The sequence below is a fragment of the Neodiprion pinetum genome, chromosome 1 (assembly GCF_021155775.2).
Source record: "Neodiprion pinetum isolate iyNeoPine1 chromosome 1, iyNeoPine1.2, whole genome shotgun sequence".
NCBI classification, from domain to species: Eukaryota; Metazoa; Arthropoda; class Insecta; order Hymenoptera; family Diprionidae; genus Neodiprion; species Neodiprion pinetum.
The window spans coordinates 4,913,480-4,929,169 of NC_060232.1; the positions used below are offsets into that span (position 1 = coordinate 4,913,480).

The 15,690-nt window shown below is 39.6% G+C and overlaps 1 protein-coding gene across 1 annotated transcript in view; it reads right to left on the reverse strand.

The window, feature by feature from the left end:
* Positions 1–15,690, reverse strand: part of Sesn (Sestrin) — a 126,459-nt gene that overhangs the window by 18,161 nt on the left and 92,608 nt on the right. The window lies entirely within an intron of this gene.

Below are 15,690 nucleotides of genomic sequence, written 5' to 3' on the forward strand. Positions count from 1 at the left end.
AGAGAAGAAAAGAAAGAAACTCGATCGGTTGCGTCGGGTTTCCCGAGTCATAATTTTGAGATTTGGATTGCTGCGGCGGTTTCTCTTGGTGTAAGAGAAAAAAAAAAAAAAAAAAAAAGTACCGCGCCAACGTAAGAGAGACACATTGGAAAAACCGCGCGTACAGTTTTATTTTTAATCCTATGTACAGGTTATTCGCTTATTTCTTCATTTTTTTCTCATCTTATTTTTTTTTTTTTTCTACATAATTCCTCGTCTTACTTTTTCTTCTCTCGCTCGAATCAACAGCGAGATACACGCATAAATATAAACGTGTTAAGCCTCACCCACGCTCCGAACCTCTTTCGACACTCGCCTCGCATCGCACCGCAACGCGTAAGACGCATTTTTCAAAACTATATCCGATGCACCGCGATGTGTACGTACGTACATATAGGTATAAATTGTACGACGGCGTTGTCGGATCGGAACGAATACGTACGCTCACGCGGGGCAGGCAAGGCCAAAGGGGGTCAAAAGTTTTATGGGATTTCATCACAAAGTGGGAGTGCCCGACTCACGAGTGAGGAGTACAGACTGCTCTTGCAGTGGCGTAACTATCATCGCCGTCAACTTCGATACGGTCTACGTACCTTCGCCGTATGTGACAACGTGCATTGGCGTAAAAACATGCCGGGACAATCTCTCGAAACTTGAAAATCAATCGCGCATCCGCGAGTTTTATCGGCTCTTCGCGCAGGCTGGCCACATCCCGAGTTTTCAGTCGTCGAACTGCTTGTGGTGATACGAATTTTTGAGGTTAGAATCTCAAATAATTGAGGTAGCGACTCGGAAAGTTTTGGGAGGCACTTGTTTTACTGGGTCGGAAAGTTGATTTTTCAAAGAACGGTCGGAATTTAATGCTTATTGCTCTTTGAAAATTCAAGTTTACACATTTTGAGTACGTTGGCCCGCCTGCGTCGCAGAAAAAAACTATTTTTCAGGCATTTATAAGCTGTATTTTGACAGTGGGGTGGAGTGAGGGAAGGGGCGTAACATTCGAATCACCCGGTACACGTACGCGTATGACATTTGTTACACGCCTGCTAACTAAGCCGTCGGCAGCCGTGACTGCGTAAACAAAACCGTAAGCATATACTTCGCAACGTTAATCGAATGTCACGAGAAGAGGTTGAAAGAAAAAGAAAATAAATAAATAAAAGCTAGATGGAAACTAACAATAATAAACATAATGCAGTTATAACAAGAAACCGCCAATTCCTCGTAAGATATGTGAACTTTATTCCAACATCTTGAAATATTAAAATAAATAATATGGAATATATTATTCCTTAGAGATTGAGGTTGAGTTTCGATTAAACTCAACAAGCCTCTCGCAAGAAAGCCAACACAAGCAATCCGTATTATCAATAGTTACGCCACTGCACCATCGGAGCACACAGCAGCAGAGTAACATCAGCCCGAATCTGGCGCTCGTCGTATTCGTTCGAATGACATCAAATTATCATAAATAAAGAGACACACACTCGCGCCGGTTCGTGCATACGAGCTTTTTTTTACGACTATTTAATATACGTGCATATATACATAAATTTGTATACAACTCTCTTCTGTCTGTGTACACTGGCTCGTTTGTCGGATAACGAACAACACCGCGCGTTCCTGCCTTACTTCCGTGTGTGCGTGAATGAAAAATAAGAAAATAAATCGATACTACGGGAATAACGTTTAAAGTTTGCATGAGAATAAGAAAAAAAAAAAAATTAAAACAAAAAAAAAACAATCGATTTAGTATTGATATTGAATAACAAAAACTGTGCGAAAGGAATGACCGTAATGAAAATAATGTATCCATCCACATGTATATTTTTTGAAGCAATCCAATACATGCGATATTTCAAAGACGAGTCATTATACATCCTACGATAGAAGAAAAACCAATTTCTACACCGTATGCGACACGTTATAGTTGCTACACTTATCCCATATATACGATAACTATATACAAATTTGTATATCTATAATGTATACAATATTACCGCAATTACAAGCCATACAACAAGTAAAAATATCATATATGCATATGTGTACATGTGTATATGCGTATGCATGTACGTGTATACCAATCGCACGTAGGTAATGCGAAGATGATGAAGAAGAAGAAGAAAGAAGGCGACGATGTGAACAAAGCTCGAAACAAAGGGCAATTGGGCTTCTGGAGTTCGTCGCTCCTTTGTTATCAGTCAGTCAGGCAGTCGGTCGGTCGGGTCTAACCGCGATTGGTTTACGGGTCCTATCTGACGTCACCGTATCGATTATCGCCCCCACGGCCCGCGTTGCCACGTGACCACACGCGAAGTACATACATTTGCCCTGTTGCTGCTACCCCCACCCCCGCCCCCATCCTCAACCGGGAACCTTACATTTTTACCCCTGCATGCCCTTCTTCTTCATCTCCTACCGCTGTTGCTGCAGCATACTTCCGCGTGCAGTTTATTTCTTCTTCTTTTTATTCTTTTTTTTTTCCACAGACCGAGCAATTGCGTCGAGATAACAAGGAGGAAGAAAGAAATGAAGATAAAAAAGCAAAGCAGTAAAAAAAAAAAAAAAAGACAAAATCCAATCATCTCTCCTGTTATCGTCGTATAATATGTAATGTAATAATGTATTATATCGTATGTAGGTCCGCACGCGTGTATATATGTATAATATAGCGTAAAATTGGATTATTAATTACGAATCCGTTGAAGAGTCGATGGAGAGACAAAGAGAAAGAGAGAGAGAGAGAGAGAGAGAGAGAAATCAGCCCAGCATATGTATGTAACCTCCTGCGAAAGTCATTCTATACCTATACGAATTTATCTGCGTGCCCGCATGCGTCCATGTATTCTATATACGCATACACCACCCCGTGCGCATGTATAACCATTCGCTTCGATATCATCGTCATCATTATTATTATTATCAAATCCCTTTGTGCGTCACCGAAAATAAGCTAGTATATGCCTTCGACATAGCTACAAGTAGTCACGTATGCATGCCTGGATGTATACATATTCACGATCCCCTCGTCAAACTGACGTCGATCAATGCCGATATCACATGTTCGCAAACAATCGATAATCCTGTTACCATCCAGTAGTTATACATGTATTTTATACATACATAAATATATGTGTGTATATATGTATAATAGACACACACGCGCACACACACCTAGATATCTATGTAGTACGTAGATGCCATAACGCGTGACAGGGCATTGGCTCGTTTTCTAACGCGTCGTATACAACTTCGAAATATATCATGCACAGATATTTGTGCATGAATGGGAAACACTTCTTTACACTGGACACGAATAATGAAATGGGAGTTGATAAATTAGTGAGAATTACTAAGATGGGAAGAATTGAGGATAACTTGCACGGAATACAGCCGGCGCGATCGGCCGCACGTAACAACCTTTCCCTTCGTTCGTTAACAAACAAATGTCATAAACAATAACTTTCTCCAAACGGGAATAAGCATAGGCGACGACGAGATGTTTTTTCCCCGGAGCGAATCACGGAAACTGATCGGAAAGATAATTTGTCGTGATGCTCAACGGATACCGAATATACGTTGGTACCTACAACCGCACGCATATTAATTGATGTAATTTTATTTGAAATACATGTTATTTGTCCGCTGCAAAAGAGGTTCAAGAAATCATTACGACCGTGTAGGTAGTCAACATGTGATATCCCACTGCCGTAATGACGGAAGTTAATTACTTCGTTATTATATTTTTATCACTAGATAAATTTTTAATGTACATACGTGGTTTTATTTATTTTTTATATATTTTTTCTCTTTCAATTTACTTACACGCTGTAATTACTCGATTGCAAACGGTCGGGAATTGACTCGAAAATTACATGACAGGTGAAATAAGAAAAAATAAAATTCAAACCAAGAAATCTAATGCTTCGTCAAGTTTTATCGAAAGGCCAAACAAAATTTACAGACCCGACTATGATGATCGTTAACCTCAACGAATATATATAATATATATATATATATATATTCATCGCGCTGAATCGAATCTGATGAAACGTATAATATACGAATCAATTACTATTATCGTTTTTTTTTCTTTTTTTTTTTTTTCTTTTCGTTGGCAATGAAAAAAATGATATTTATTGCTTGAAAGAAAAATATTCGAAATTATTTTTATACACAGTTTTTGCTATCCATTTTCGGTGTAAAACGAAAGCGAGAAATGAAAAAAAAAAAAAACAAGAAGCATCAAGTGAGCTGAAAGCGGAGATAGTTTGAAATTGATATACACACCCAGTGCTCGCGTGTCCGTGTGTCGGGTAGTCAAGAATCCGTAAAACTGTTTCGTAGTCGCTGCACCGTGTATAATGCGCGATCAGACTGCTCGGAAGGGAAGCTAAAGAGGCTATAATCTAGCCAGGCGCCACGGACGAGTTTTAAATATTCAAAACTTTGTTCACCGTGAGAGCCTAGGCGATAAATATACTTGCACACTGTCAAGCCCGCATATGCATGTATACCTAATAATGCATAATATAATATCACCGCTCTCGCTCGTATAATTTTATCATAGGAGTCGATTACCAAGGTGGCCATGTTGTTTGTATATAATATTTATACATATTTAGCGGTAATACATCGCGGGCCTAGTCTCATAGGTAAAGGCGTCCGTTGTACGTTGGAAGAAAAATATGTAAAAAGTAAAGAAATATCTTTTGAAAAAAAAAATTAACAGAGAGGTATAATTGGTCTAGTTACGATAACTTGGCGGTGCGGTTCGTACATAAGTTAATTTCGTAAGAAATTCATCAGGCGTGTGACGTACGATGTCAACTAACAACGGACCGAGCGACGGGGAAAGTCAAAGCCACGTTCGAAAATGTGATGAACCGATGATAAAGCAACCGTTAAATAGCATTTACACCGATTTACATATCTACGATGTCGAAAATGTTGGAACGCAGAAATCGTAACGAATAACTTAGCTTTCTTACATGCATCGTCGTATGTGCTCACGAAAATCTAACTCGGTGATCTGATACTAACTTGGCGCTAAGTATTTCGATTTCCATATTATTTGCAGGCAAAGGTTTTGATACCGATACTTATCGGGACACGGAACATCGTCATTTTGGTCGTTTCCAATTTGGAAAGTAAACTTTTCTTGATAGTTTCCACTTTAATGTACCAGGCGCCAAGTTTTTACAGCTGAGGTGCCTTTTGAGGATACATGTGTACGTAAACGCAAGATTGGTTCTGCGTTCTGCAACAGCATCTACAGAATTTCATTGCTACAGATGAATATTCATAAACAGGATACATGACCGACAAAATAAGGACAGCTGACTTTTAATTTTCTGTTGCTTTCGCTTCCGTATCGCCAAGTTTTTCCGTCTTTTTTTTTCACCGGCACGTGTTTATCCACGATATCGTAATCGTACACGTACGTACGCGTTATTACACCGCGTGTGCAAAAGGGGCAAAATCTGATTCGCCAAATTTTTATCGAACCTTTTCTTAGAGTCGCGTGTTTTCCGAAGGATGCAAATACGCGCATAGCTGGGCAGCGGTTTATTACAATCATGCTTACAAACATACATCATGTATTATGTATAACATCTATCCGCCGCCATGTGCAACGCGTTGTCGGCTAGATGCCGATAATATCATCTTTATGCAAATTGTTATCATAACGCTTTCGCCATATGTATGTCAAATGTAAATGAAACCGGAAAAACCTTCGGCTTCTCTCCTTCTCTCTCTCTCTCTCTCTCTCTCTCTCGTCGAATGGCGTGTGCATCCCAGTTGTAGGACGTCAAGAGGCGCGCGTCGTAAATCGCCAAATTAAACCTCGTTATGTCAGATTATATGCGTGATTATATGAGGTATACGCCTATTTACTCTGACTGGGCAGACAATAATACAATAATAACAACAACAATAATTATGCAACAATCCACGCAACAGCAACAACGAGTCGAGCCATAAATAATTCAGGAAAAAAAAAAAAAAAAAATGGAACAAAATAAAGGAGAAGCACGCACGTAGCAATAAAAGGGACTGCCCACGATTTTCCGAGATCCATCCGATCCGGTCCACGGATCCAAGAGAGCTACGACCCGACTGGAATAACACGAGTACATAAGAGAGAAAGAAAGAGAGAGAGAGAGAGAGAGACTCTCGCCGCTTCTTTGTTTGTTTATTACGGTTTTTTTCCTCTCTTTCTCTCAGCTTTATCGCTTCCCTCCCTCCCCCATCTCGCCCGCCCTTTCCTCGGGCTCGTTTATCGGCCCTTCGCAAAACCGGTTTTAGAGTTCTACGCGTCATAGAGAAAAATCGACGGCGAAAGAAAAGACGAATCGGAAATAATGATAACATAACAAGGTAAACTTTACGAGAGAGAGAGAGTGAACGATAAGGAAAGAGAAGGGAAATAAAATCGAGCAACATGCGCGCGTTTTAACCTGTAATACCGATCAATGTACGAACGATATGACTGACTGGCTGTTCTCACATTTATACATTTGATACACGCTGTCTACGTAAGATTATTTTGTAAGTCGAGGTCTCGAGAAAGAAGCGGTATGATAGGATCTATCGATCGATTGATTCTCGTTTGACAGGCCGGTTTTTTTTTCTCTTTTTCCTCTTTCTCTTTTTTTTTTCTCTACGCGCGGCACGTGAGGGAAAAATTGCCGATACGTTACTCGCGGCTTCTTTCTCTTTACGATTAAAAACACATGATGTTACGGCACAAGTATGCAAGTCGGGTAGGTACGAGTATCATACGTACGATCTTTGAAAAACGGGCTCAGTCTTACGGTCTCTTGAACCCTCGGTACGTGGGATGAGATGTGCCAAGGCGTCAAATTGTCCCCGAGGATTCGAAGAAGAAGAAGTAGAAGAAAAAGAAGAAGAAGAAGAAGAAGAAGAAGAAGAAGACGAAGAAGAAGAAGAAAAGGAAAAAGAAAAAGAAAAAGAAAAAGAGGAAGAAGAAGAAGAAGGAGAAGAAGGAGAAGAAGGAGAAGGAGAAGGAGAAGAAGGAGAAGGAGAAGAAGGAGAAGAAGGAGAAGAAGGAGAAGAAGGAGAAGAAGGAGAAGAAGGAGAAGAAGAAGAAGAAGGAGGAAAAGAAGAAAAAGAAAAAGAAAAAGAAAAAGAAGGAGAAGAAGGAGAAGAAGGAGAAGACGGAGAAGAAGGAGGAAAAGAAGAAAAAGAAAAAGAAAAAGAAAAAGAAGGAGAAGAAGGAGAAGAAGGAGAAGACGGAGAAGAAGAAGAAGAAAAAGAAAAAGAAAAAGAAGAAGAAGAAGAAGAAGAGGAAGAATATCGAGGGGGAAAAACGCAAGCAAGAAGACGGAGCGTCGTCGGCCCAAGCGCAACACAAATTCTCGCGCACGCAAAACCAATTGAACCTAACAATAAAGCCGAGAAGGCAAAGAACTCGAGAGCTTCTCGGCTAACTTTCTCAAGCTTGACGACAACAATCGCGTCTTCTTTTAAGTACATTACAGAGCATTTTCGCGCGAGATATTTAGCCAAACGACACGCGAATGCGAAGGGAAAGATAGAAAAAGACTTGCGACACGAATTAATACGCGCGTTTAAATCGCAGCAAGTCGGAGACTGTAAGAAGGACTCACGTCATTTCCAATTTGACCCATGTTGTTCGCAGCGGCAGCTCCGACGTCAATCGTCCCCGTCTCCGTTTCCGGATTGCCTGCGAGTCCCTCGGCCACAGGAATTTTGATATATTGCTTGGAAAAATGGCACAAAGTACGTCCGCGGACGAATGTTGTATGCAAGTTCGGCGATTATCCCTCTTTCTACGTCTCTCTGCCTTTTTACATCAACAAGGATGCGTCCGAAATTTTTCACTTCCGTATACGATAACTGGTATAAAACGATGATTCATATCACAAAGCCGATTGGTGGTATGGGATATTTAAACGACAACGATTCTCCGCCGTATCTAACGAAACGTACCGAAGCTTGAAGATGACGAAGAAGATGAAGAAGAAGAAGAAGAAACTGTTTGCCCGACAAAATCTACTCGAACCTCGGATCAGACGTTCAACGAGGATTTGATCAAGTTAAGCCGGTCATTATTTTCCCCCTCGGTGTTAAAAACTGACAAACAGTGGTAACAAGAGTAATATTGCAAACAAGAGAGGCGGAAGCGTAGAAATATTACAAGAGACGGACAACTAGCGTATATATATATAAAAATATATATACATATATGTCAGAGGGGACGTCAATAGTTCATTTCTTTATTACAGTACGTATGTTATCTCCTCCGAAACACAAAACAACAATCACGCGTCCTTGTTTCACTGAAATACATGTAACGACGACGAAAACAACGACGGTAGGCAACGCTGATTTTTAGTCCTTTACCCGGCTTCTTTTCGTTCCGCGTATCGTTTTACCGACCGTCGACACCCTCGCTCTTCGAACGCCGGTTGCTAACTGAAACAACTGAACGCCGGCTAGCAGGCGACGCCGGTTCTCGAGGCTCATCTGGACGCCGGTGGTGCGATGGAGGGGATAACCACTCTCGCCGAGGTGGAGGGGGGGGGGGCGAGGCCAGGGCCGTGCCTACCGACCACTAACCCCCACCCCTCCCCTCGTCCTGCAATTTCACAGATTTCCTCATTTCCTTTGTACCGTTATTGTAATACCGTGTATCGGGAAATCGATTTGCGGAAGCCTGGAGTTTTTTTTTCGATATTCACAGGCTCAATTCGTCGCGTACTTGTCCTTCGATCGTTATCAAAGAGTAAATCGCGGTCTAATTTTTCTTATTCTCTTTCTCGTTCTGCTTCTTCTTCGACTGATGTATTGACAAAGAAAGTATATCCTCGGGCAGAGAGCGCATGAGTGACGAAAGTCGTGAGATATAAATATTTCCAATTGAATGCATATGATGTATGCATATGTTGGTTTATGTGTTACGTGTACGTGACCCTGCAGGGAAGATTCTATGCCAGAATCCTTTTACTAGAGTACAGTGCATTGTTACTGCGCATGTATATATATATACATATATATGTATGTATATGATATATATTACAAGCATCATAAATCGTTTGTCATACCATACGTACGATAAATAATTAATTGTTATATAATGCTGTTGGTGTTTTTCCTTTCTTTCATTTTCTTACTACGTTACAATTATGAAATTGTTCGTACGACGACGATTCAATTACTATATCATTCGCGTATAATCAAGTATCGATGCGAAAATCTCTTTGGCGACTGTACCGGTAAATATGATGATATAGGTATATAGAAATGGGAAAAACGTTAATTAAACGATGAATTATCTTGGCGATGCAGAGAGCGAATTGTACGGAACAAAAAATTTTTAAAAACAGCGCGACGATAGAAAGAAACGGACTTTTTGTTGAATTATAGAACAGCTGACGCAACTGAAGACGAAGGAAAATCCTATATATATATATATATAGGATACGAAATACGGAAGTCCGTTGTGCTTGGAGTGTAATAAAAAATTCATAGAACGGAAACGAAACGTATTAGGTGAATAATCTCCCGAAAGTGGTTTTTTTTATCCTACTCTCTCTCTCTCCCTCTCTCCCTCTCTCGTGAAAATCAAATAAATAAAACAATCGTACGTAACGCGATATTTGTTAAATTTCCTATAACTTGCGACACTTTGCGCGCACACGCGCACACACACACAAATGTATGCTCAGCATTTGTAAAAATTTCTTTATTAATGACGAGACTTTGTTCGTAACGCGTATAATGACGTGTCCGATGCAGCTGCATCATGCGGTACTGTGTTAAAAATGTCGTATGTGAAATACACGCAATGCAGAGTCGATTAAACTTTGCAGAAGCAAAGTGAGAGGAAGAAATGATCGGAATTATGAATATCGAATTCTGACGTATCAACATCGTCAATCACGTATTTAATTATAAGAATAAAATTGCACTCGATCGTTGTGCAGCGTGCACACGCCTACGTACGGCTATACAATACAGATAGACGAATGCTTTTCTTGAATCGCAGCCACCGCGTCGAATAACAACCGCGTCGTCGATTTGTCGAGAAGCGATAATCGAGATCTTTATTTTTAACACAACGTACGTAGACACGATTTATACACACGTTACACGTTGAGTGTACGTACAAGTTTTACATTTATCCGCGTATAAATATAAATAACTCTTCTCCATTTCGCATCGAATCGCGAATCAGACACACGACGAACAATGGTTAATGTTTTAACGAACGTCGCTGGAGCTGCGGAGTTTTTGTTTATTTATTATTTTTGATTTTCAATTTCCTCCCCGAAAATTTTCAGCGCCCCGAGTTTTCGGCACGGCCCTGGGTCATTAAGGGGGCCCTGCGATAGAAGGAGGTCTCAGCTTCTACGACCAGCTGATACCTTAGCAACAGTCTTATTACCGGAGTTAAAAATATCGACCTCGAGTAACCCGGTGGCAGTCGGGTGACACAATGCGAGTTTAAAAGACCGGATGGATGCGGCCCGTCGGCACTTGCACCGCGAACAGCGAATTTAGGCACCTGGCTGACGATTATTAATAGCACCCTGAACGTAGGACCGAGGTAAATAGGCGCTGTAATTATAGACAAGATCCAATTTATTCTGCACTATCTACGCACAGGTGGGTATACTTACGTACGATATAAAATACCATCGATTATTCTCCTGTAATAATTACGTATTATTTATGCAACATTGTTTAAATCGGCAAGTAAACAGATTTTAATTTTTACCTCTTATTTTCTTTTATCATACATAAACATGACTGTGTAATGAAGCTGAGGGACGAGGGTGAGAAGAAAAAAATTACACGCGCACTTACCGCGCGTTCGCTAATAATGCGGATGATAAGGCGATACTGACTGTGATAATAAAGTAATACGGCAATTTTCAACATGCTTATACGACGATTATCGTATAAATAGGTGTGTATAATAAGATCGTTATGAGAGGCGTACAATATAGGTTAAAACTCGCTAGCCAAATATCGTCTGTGCATAACCGTTTTTACTACTATGTATACTATTGCGTGTGTGTATATATATATATATATATATATGTATATATGTATATATACGTGCTTAAATTAAGTAAACTCACGTCATACATAATCACCGAAATATTCCACTCGACTATTCGCACGTGCCGATTATAATTTTAGATCCAATATTTACCCACACCTTTCGCACCTACCTCCCGAAATAAAACCTTCCTAGACAATAAGGTGATGTTTTTCGACTTTTGCCTACAATTATCTTCGACATCCAACTTCTCTCTACAGGTTATATTCCACATTGCATTCGTTGTTTCTCCTTCCCGCAAGTCTTCCGCACTGCGTTTCTAACTCGAATTGCAATTTTTTTTCTTTTCAACTTTTCCCATAGACTATTTTTTCGCCCGCCGTCTGTCGAGGAGCCAAGTTTCTCTTTTTCTTTTTCAATCTCTCTCTCTCTCTCTTCAATCGTCACTTTCGGTTCGACGTCCGTCATTCGTCGTCTGTCGTCAAGCGCTTGACGACGCCGTTATACGTGCCACCTACGATATTCAATGCGTATAGATATTGTACGTGATATTACAATGCCCATGGCATGAGAAAACGTATCATCTTCTTGCGTCACATTGAAAATTTTTACTCGAAAAATACAGGGGGCATATTTTTATATTTATCGTAGTCCTTGGGTTGCGTTCTTCCTCGCAAATACCTTAAAATTCACAACCAGACACGCGAGTATCTCTCACCGCCTGCAAGTGACACTGCCCACTGTCCGCTTGCTCGATGTGTTCCTCGCACGTGCGTGCATACACACAAATATCCGGCAGTAAAAGTTTTTATATCCTCGATATGGAGACAGAGTGCAAACACCTCGGCGTTCTTGCATCATACGTATCGTATGAAGAAAGCCAAGACGATCGGAGTGAAACGTCCCAAAAAAAGTCTACGCGTTGGGTTTTCACTTTCTTTCTTTGACTTTTCATTATTTATTCATTTATTCATTTATTTATTTATTTTTGTAATTCGGAAGCAGGTGAACGGAGAATTGACGCGAGATAAAAACATGGAAATTCGATCTCGTTGATGAGTCGTTATTCAATCAACGATCTTTCGTCATGTTCCCTTACCTCCTAAACGCAGGATATTCGGCGTCTCACGCAATGCGTTGATTTCTTTCATCTCGCATGCCCAACGCGTGTGGCGGTGACGTTGGAAATCGCGCGGAGAGAAACATCCTCATTTCGGAGAAGGTTTACACTACACGAGACGTGTTTGGGACGACAACGGTTTTTATTCCAATCGAACAACTCGAGTAGGTACGACGTACAACGAGCGTCGAATCCAAGGATTTTCAAACCGAGTACAAAAATTTATCGTACAACAATTTTTCCAATTTATCGCAAAAGGAATTCCACAATATCGCGCGATGCACAATCGTAAGCAGACGGGAAAAAAACTGGGAATTAAAAAGTAGGGGGTAACGCATAAGAGAGTACGCGCCTGTGCAGACAATCTTGCAACCTGTTCAATTAAGTACCTTGTTGTACCTTACACTCGTAGATAAGGTACGACGACTACTTGCGCAACGCATTATACACTCGAAGAGAGACACTCGGCGAGTGCATGCGTGCATTCGGTGTAAGGAAAATGCGAATGGGTATATTTTTATTTTTTTTATTTCGGGAGACACGTGATATCTGAAGTTAATGAAGAAAAAAAGAAATAATTTAGGTATTGCTCTGATTTTTTCGATAAATTTTGCTGTTTGAGAACAAAGAATTTACAAACAAGATCATGGTTACGTAAGAAACGCCCCCTGCTATACTACAATAACATAAAAACTAGAGCAAATCTAATATAATCTTGATTTTATTTGTAAGTTCTACGTTCTGAAAGACGAAAATTCTTGGAAAAAAATCAGAGCAACGATAAAAAAAAAATTCTTTTATTTTTTGGTCAGCTGTGTTATACAAGTGTCATATTCTTTGTACAAAATTTATATCGGTCGGTTTTGTCGCGAGGTTTGATTCATCGGAGTTGAGAAGAGTTTTCGCCTCCTCGATGTTGTTTTTTTTTTTGTTCTTTCTTACAATCATTCACGACGAAACGAACGAATTAATACGTACACATAAATAAATGAATATAAAAATGGGACAATTTAATCCGAGAGAAATATTGTCGATAAATTCTAGGTTTTACTTTTCTGTTCTTTTTTTTTCTTTTTTTTTTCTAAAACGAGGTCAACGAAGAAATATGATCCATTGCATATTGTTTATACAATAACGAAAACGTACCAATTTTGTCGTTCGTTAATTTATCGTTAAATTGAGAATTTGCAACTACTGTGTATCGGTTAAAGAAATTCATGGGACTGATCGTTACGTACCGTCTTTTCGGCGAATGCTTTTCAAAAACGATATAACAACAGAGCGATATCAATTTTTCGTATTATTTTTCCAACATTTCCAAGTAGCGGCAGAAGTAGAAGTAGCACCAGATACATACCATCGCGTTGGGAATGTGAGAGTCGACAAATTAAAGAATTATAGCTCTAGAGATAAAAATTATATAGTGTCGACAAATGGCTGGTCTCGTGAATTATTTACTCGGTTAAAAATTTGTACGGCGATAGATACTCGTCGTGATAAATAACGATACGTAGGTTTTACGGGTTTCGGTGTAAAAAAATTTCACCGCCTGCCAAGCGATCAATTACCCAGCTAATCGTCGTTCGCTCGATTATATAAATAGTGCAACAAAAAAAAAACACACACACACACGAAAAGACAAAAATCCGTCAATTAAAGAGGTAAAAAAAAAAAATGGCTCTAAACCGAATGACGAAATTTGTGAACCGATTTCACCCCGCGGCTGCCTCCAAGTTTCCTCTCCCTTATTCGGAGGGCGAAATCATCGCGACTCGTCCGGCATGCGGTACGCGTTTTATTAATTTTCCACCCGGAATGTAGCCCGAAAGCAGGGCGAGTCCGACGAAAAGACTCGGTAATTTCGTGCGCTATTTTGTATTCCCGGCAACGTCGTGCCGCGGTGTTAGCCTAGGTTAGTATTAGAACCGGCGGGTTCAACGATCGGTAAAAGCTCTCCTCGAGCCACGCCGTGCACTCACTCTCCGTGTTATAATTCATAGGCACGCAACGTGTTGTTGATCCGCGCAATTGCCGCAATAACCTATAAAACGTCCTTTTTTCACTAAGCTAAACTAGAAATAATCGACGCATCGATCGATCGAGTCCAAAAAAAAATAATCGAACACGACTCGATCGAATCGGTTAAGAATTAAATCGATTAATCGATTATTCCGTATTTGAAACCAAAATCTCGTAAATTTCAGTACGGAGTCTTGTTGGCGGAAAAGTTTTTTGATATTTTATAGTTTCATTCAAAATAGTTTTTTCAATATAGGGTGAAAATATTCATTCATCTTTCACTTGTTACATCGAATAGGTACTCGGTAAATAAGACAATGATAACAATTGATACTGTAATCGCATAAATTGATATTGTATCGCGTCGTTCGCGGGTGTTAGAAGTCAAAAATCTATTGTAAGGAAAAATAATCGATTATTTCTGGTCATTTTTAGACCTGACGACACCGCGTTATATTTGTACTTTTGACAAAAGCGCAGGGTAAATTTTTATCTGTAATTTATACCATGCGCAAGTATGCAAATTTAGTCACAATAAACTGCCGGTGATTTCAGTGTGTTTCATAGTATTAGGTATTTTTCTTTTCTTCGTTATTAGCGAAGTAAATTATGCCAGGATTCAATAATACGATGTTTTCGACGAGTGAATGCAATAATAATCACCGATATGAACTATATACACACTATACGCGTATAATAAACTTCTATTACTTACAGCCAGGTTTTGCCGTACGAGATTGAGAAAATTTCAGGGATTTCCACGTTGTTAATATACACGTCTTATAATGACAGAAGAAACAGAGCAGTTGAGTTATTACTATTATTCTTATTCATATTATTATTCATATATGAAAATTTATCCGGTGTCATTTTTATTAAGAAAACAGCGAAGGAGACGTGAAAAACTGAAAAGTACGAGATAAATTGTAAAAATACCTAATTAACAAATCTACGCAGCGAGTTTATCTCTGTGATATCGGTTTTGCGAATTTACGTACCTCTTTGAATTCATATACGTATCTTGAAACAAAAAAATTACATCAAAAATCGTCTCCGTAGTTTAATTCAAAACATTTCCCCACAATATTTCTGTCTCGGAAATATCATCTACACTCCGAAAAATGATCTGAAAATATACGTACAGCTACATACAAGCTCGTGTTGGAAATATGAAAATACGAACGGATAACAAGTTTGTTTCAATTAGTAAACTCGGTAGGTGCCTAACATATTTATAACACGTATGACTAAGAAATAAGAAAATAAAATTCAATTCATGCAGTGCACCGTTGCATTATGCGACCGCGGGTTTCTTCGACGTTTCCGGAAGATAGTAGAAATGAAACTGCAATTTCCGGTGAAAAAATTATTGCCTAATTTCTTGCCGCGTGGTTGTATGTTACGTACGTGAATAAAACAAAAGGAAAAATATAATCGCGTTACTGTGCGGATG